Here is a 6,000-nt window from a genome sequence, read left to right on the forward strand (position 1 = left end):
GACCTTCTATCTGTAAAGTACCTATAAAGACAAAAGACAAAGAAAGAAATAAAAAATTGATCAAGACATGAAAATGTGCCCAGGAGGCATAACATATTGAAAGAGACAGGCTAGTTCAGTATAAAACCACCTGAAGTCAAATTCCTGTTCTGCCATCACCAACACTTGTAGCCATGGAAAAGGTTCTTAACCTCGCTGAATTGCAGTTCCCTTATGGGTAAAACAGGAACCAAAATAATTTCTTTGTTTAAGATAATACAAAGGATCTGGCTCATAGTTGGTACCTAATACATTTTAACTATTATTATTACATAAATGGAACCGTTGAGATTCTTTGGGAATCTTATTAGAATATTTTAGGCTTAAACAAGTGTTGACCAAAATTACTGAGTTAAACATCTGCCATTCAGGAGTAGATGTTCTCCTGATCCTTCAGATGTTGTATTCCTGAGTGCCTAATAAACTGCATAATGTGCAGGGGCAATTATCTGGCATAAATTAGTGTCTTCATTAAAGCTGCTTCTCCAGGAAATTTAAGCACCAAGTTAAATAGTGTATTTTGTTCATTCAACAGATTAGTGAGTACTTACTCTGCTCAAGCACTGTGCATTGTGGAGGATCCCAAACCTTCAAGAAACTTAGAGTCCAGGGAAGATATCACGAATACAAAAATAAAAAATCAATGCGAATACAAATAAATCAATACAAATAAAAAAATCACAACCCAGACAATATGTGCAGTGCCTTAAGGGTGATAAAACGCGACATCAAGATTCAGGTTTAGAGTAAGAACAATCCTGTGTCTGGCTAGAGCAGTGGTTTGCAACCCTACCAATACCTTGCTTCTCCCTGTGTTTGTTTGAGGGGTGCTGGCGCAGGCCCAGGTTGGTTAGTACCTATATCACAACCCCTTGGCTGGTATAATGCAACACACATCTGACCCATCTGCTTTCCTTTGGGCAAATCATCTAGAGACTAAATTAAGTTCTGAGAACATAAACCAATAAACCAAAGCAATAAATCCACCTTTAATAAAAATGAAACAGGTTCCCCACATTTCACTCTAAGCCATGACTTTATTAAGTACATTTACTGTGTATTTTATTAAGCACATTTGTAATAACCTTTTTTTTTAATTGAAAAGTATTTCCTATTATTTTACTTTGCCTCTGTGGATGGCTTAGATCTTTTGAAAAACAACACTTGAACATTTTAAGAGCATGATTGGTGTTGCCTGATAAAACCAGGTAGTAGGAGAGTTGGGAAGGAGCCCCAGCTCGATTATTTGTTGACTAAGTGGCCTAGTTGAGAATTGCAGTCTTTGTTAGATGGGGGTCCCCAGGCTGCATTTCTTTCTGTTGACCCTACGGGTATGGGGGTGTGGGCAGGGAGGGAAGCTATTCACTTGCCTCTCTAGTAATTAGTGTCTCTATAAGTTTAAGGGTCTAACTAGCAATTCCCTTTAAAGATAGAAGACCTAGTTTTGTTTTAGACAGTCAGTAAGACAATGGTCTTAGGACGTCCTTGAAGTTCTCATAGCTAGTGTTGATGTTGGAAGAGTATATATGGAGTATGTGTTTCATAGTCTGAAAAACCATGTAACTGATGTAAGTTTATGAAGGGCTTTGAGCCTGATTCTAAATACAGTACCTCTGAAAATGTACAATGTTGTTTAACCCAGATGTTCACTGTACCCAAGTCATATCTTCTATGACATTTCAAATGTTTTTTTAGTGCTAACATATTCCAGCATTTTCCCGCTGTAGGTTTGGCAGCTTTTGCAAATAAAACGACAGGATGTCTAGTATAAGGAAAGGTATATTTGGGACATATATTAAAAAGTCATTTGTTTATCTGAAATTCAAATTTAACTGTACATTCTGTATCTTATCTGGCAACCCTACCACACCCCATATTTTATACTCAGATTTTTCACTACCACTGAATTCTTGATTTCTCTTACATATTACTTCTCATTGCATATCCCCTCCTTAGGTCTTAATAGCTATCCAAATATGGAAGACATTTGTTTTCCTTACTCTCTTCCAAATACCATTCTCACCAGGTCCTAAGCAGGAGTAACATTAGGGAGGGAGGCGTATGTGAGAATAATCATGTTAAAGAGAAGCAGGAAAAGCATATCTCTTATCCCAGGTACACTATATAGCTGTGTGTAAAAAAGAGCTTCAGCTCATTTGGGTGCCTATATATGTAACATATTTTGATATATTGTACTGATTAAAATGATCTTCATTAATTAATAATCTTCATTATTTTTAAACCTACAGCTTGTGTTGTCAAATGAGTTTAATTCAGCTCCTTTTAATATAACTGATATCCATGGCAGAATAAACAACTTTATACTGAAAAGATTAGCTGTTCTTATTCTAAAAGGTCTATCTGTCATATCCTGCACTGGGAATTTCTCACTCATTTTCTCTTCTGCCTGAGCCACAGATGCCCCACTCTTTTGCTGGGCCATCCCTTCCCATCACCTCTTCTCATCCTTCCTAGCTTATCCTTTTCCCAGGCCCCCTCTTTCTCTAGCACTGCTCCTAGAAACTCAAAAATTCTTTTCGCTTTATAAACCTTCTTGTCTCATCTAGCCCATATCCTAAGGACCATCTTGCTACAGCCAAAGTGGCTTATCAAAATGTTTTGGTAAACAAAAGACAAGTCTCCACTTGGTGAATTCTGCTACTAGCTCCTAAAACAATATTTCCCTCCTCCCGGCTGTTAACAAAGGGGATCAAAAATGCTGGTTGAACCAGGAGGCTAAAGAATGGAGGGATCCTCTGTGGTCCTTGGATTAATTTTGAGCCAATGTAGAAAGATGGGTGAAGATTATAAGCTGATAGAGCTGCCCAAGAGAGACTTCACTGGGCCTGGATGGAGATTCCTGAGCCAGGTGACAAGGCAAGACTCTGAGGGGACAGAAGGAGACCTTCCTCCACCTTTCCCAGCTTCCTTCTGGTACCTGGAACATGAGAAGTCCTGCTGCCACCCAGAGACAGATAATGGCGTTCTTCTGACGAGCAGTATCATCTTCAGGCTAGGTTGTAGGAAGCTGGAGGGGGCACCACCACTACTGAAGAAGAATGGGGACTGCTGTTAACAGGCTGGTTCTCAGACCCCTATGAGGCTACCTTTTGGGTCCCCCAGAAATAGCTAGGGGACACTATGACAAGTGACAAAAGAGAGGTCAAAGGAGAAATCACACCTGGTTGTTAGGTCTATGGAGGAGGCATTAATTACCTAGATCTTGAAAGATTTCTGAATAGGCAGCCTCACTTTGAGAAGTAGCAACTGTTGTGTAAAGAGAAGTGCATTGGTGTATGAGTTGTTTAATTTCGTTTAGTTTAGTTGTTGTTACTAGGTAATGGGATGTAAAGACAATGGCTTCCTGTCAGGGAAATGATTGCATTGTTTCTAGCAGATCCTGATAGAGTTCTCTCCCTCTGTTTTTAACAAATAGGTTAGCAATGTTGGTGTCTTACAGGTGAGAACACTTGGGGGAGTATGAGGATCGGACTAGCTCACTTGGACAGTGGCCATGGCCACGTTCGTGCATTCCACCTTCATGGAATCTGGGACTACAAACTTTTTATGACCCACAGAGAAATGTCTTTAAAAACCCACCTCCCGAAGAATAAAAGCAAGCAAACCAATAAAACTCCCACCAGTATAAAGAAAGAAAAATGGCAACCAAGACGTGTCTCTGAGGTCATAGAAACAGAGAGTCCATCTCGTCTCCTGGGAGCCACACTCATTACAGCTCATCAGGGCGACGCTAACCCTGTCGCGTCGAACCTTCGTGAGGTGTGGGGAGGAAAAACTGCTGGCTCTGGTGGCCGCGCGAGAGGCAAATCCATTTGGTGGATGGACATTTTTAAAACCTGCCACATATGTTAGCTATTTTTATGGCAGTTAAATCGTTGGGGGATCTGTGAGGTGAACGCACAATAAAACCTTTCACAATAAACCATGTGGAAGATCATCTAATCCAACCCCTGGAGGTCAAAAGCCACAGTAACATGTTGCCTTATTCTATGAAGAAGAATTAAGACCCTTTAGACAGCTTGCTTTTTCCCTTTTTTCTTTATAGACTGGTGCTCCAGATTTGGGCTGGAAGGTAAATTGTGTGAAATGGCAGTGGTAGGGCTGGGGGAGGGTGGGGAGACCTCCCTTGCCAAGTTGACGCTTGAGAGTGCTTTGCCAGTAACTTCCAAAGCAGTGGCATTTCTAAGCCACCTTTCTGCCACCCAGAGAAAGTAGACATTCTTCCTCAAGGATACAGAGGGGAAAAAAGGGAAATAGAACAAGGAGTTAAGGCACATAAGTCAGAACAGCATGTCACAGCAAAAGGACTTTGAGTTTGGGAGGTGTAAAAGAGATATTATCATGTTTTTATTGAGTCATTGCATGGAAATACACAGCTTTCAAAATATTCATTTTCTCCTGAGGAAATGCAGTGTCTAATAGAAAATAAAAACTTACGTGGGAGGTGAATGGGGGGTAATTGGGTGAAGGTGGTCAAAAGGTACAAGCTCCTAGTTATAAGATAAATAAGTTCTGAGGATGTAACATACAACGTGATGGCTATAGTTAACAGTACTGTACTTGAAAGTTTTTGAAACTTTGAAAGTTGTGTTTGAAAGTTGCTAAGAGAGTGGATCTTAAAAGTTCTCATCACAAGGAAAAAAATTTGTAATTATATGAGGTCAGTCATTTCACAATATATACATAAATCAAACCATTGTGTTGTACACCTTAAACTTATACAATGTCATATGTCAATTATATTTCAATAAAACTGGAAAAAAGAAAAAGAAAAGAAAAACGTCTAAGGGTCCTAGGATGCGTTTTTCCTGAAGTGCGCTTTGCAGATTTACGTCTAAGTCTTTGAGCTGTTTGAGAGTCTATAAAGTCATTAGAGGTAAAAGAAAGTCTTGGGGCCAAAAAACATTTGAGGTTTCTCAGTAACTTCTGAAAAACGACTAAGTTTGTTTATCTCTGTTTGAAGTTCATTTTGAAAACTTATAACATTCAAGTTTATTTTATTTCCTAAAATAGAGTTCTAGTGAAGCCAGCATGCTATTCAGTCCTTTTTTATTTTTTCTACCTATTTGTTTTAAAATTTGAGATTTAGAGCACATCTGAATAGCATGAAACTCATGGTTAGAACTGTTGAAAAGGAAGAACAGGGTTGATATCACCAATCAGAATACCGTCAGATGTCAAATTCTCATCTCAAATAACTGAGAATCAGTCTCACTGTCATTCTCACTGTGTGATGGTCTCAGCTCGGCCTGAGGAATGACACAGGTGTTCAGGCCATGCTCGCTGACCTCGGGTGCGAACCCAAGCCAGTTCTGAGTGAGTACAGTTATGTGGACAGCATTCTGTCTGCCTGATTCGAAACACCTTCACGGTGTAGTTCATTTCATTGCAGGATGATTTCTGATCAGAGGATGTGCAAATAAAACAACTAATCGATGGATCAAATTTTCACTTCTCAATTGATTGTCAGGTGTGCTCCCAGGGACCTGAACTGTACCATTCTCAGAACAAACCTCCAAGATCTTGGTTGTGGCCCCTTTGCTGGGCTGGATCTCACGGAACATTTGACACAAAACTCTTATTTTGCAGATGACAAAACTGAGGTTCAGAGACTCAGGGTAGTGACTTTTCCATTCAATAATCTAGGGTAAGAACCAAGGTCACCTGAATTCAAACTCCAGTTCTTCCATGAAATAGTTGTGTGATTTTGGGCCAGTCCTCTGGACCTGTTGCTTCTCCTATGAAGTCATGGTGTTGGATGATTTAATATGGTTTCCCTCTTGGTCTCAATGTTCCTGTGTTCTTTCCACTGTACTCTCTCTTTGATTTCATTCATTCATTCATTTCGTAGTAAGGAGTGGTTGTTTGGAGGCAGCTTCCCATTAGGGATTATATTTCTCAGCCCGCTCCCCCTGCCCTCTTACCCCTTGTATCTAGCTG

The sequence above is a fragment of the Equus caballus genome, chromosome 18 (assembly GCF_041296265.1).
Source record: "Equus caballus isolate H_3958 breed thoroughbred chromosome 18, TB-T2T, whole genome shotgun sequence".
NCBI lineage: Eukaryota > Metazoa > Chordata > Mammalia > Perissodactyla > Equidae > Equus > Equus caballus.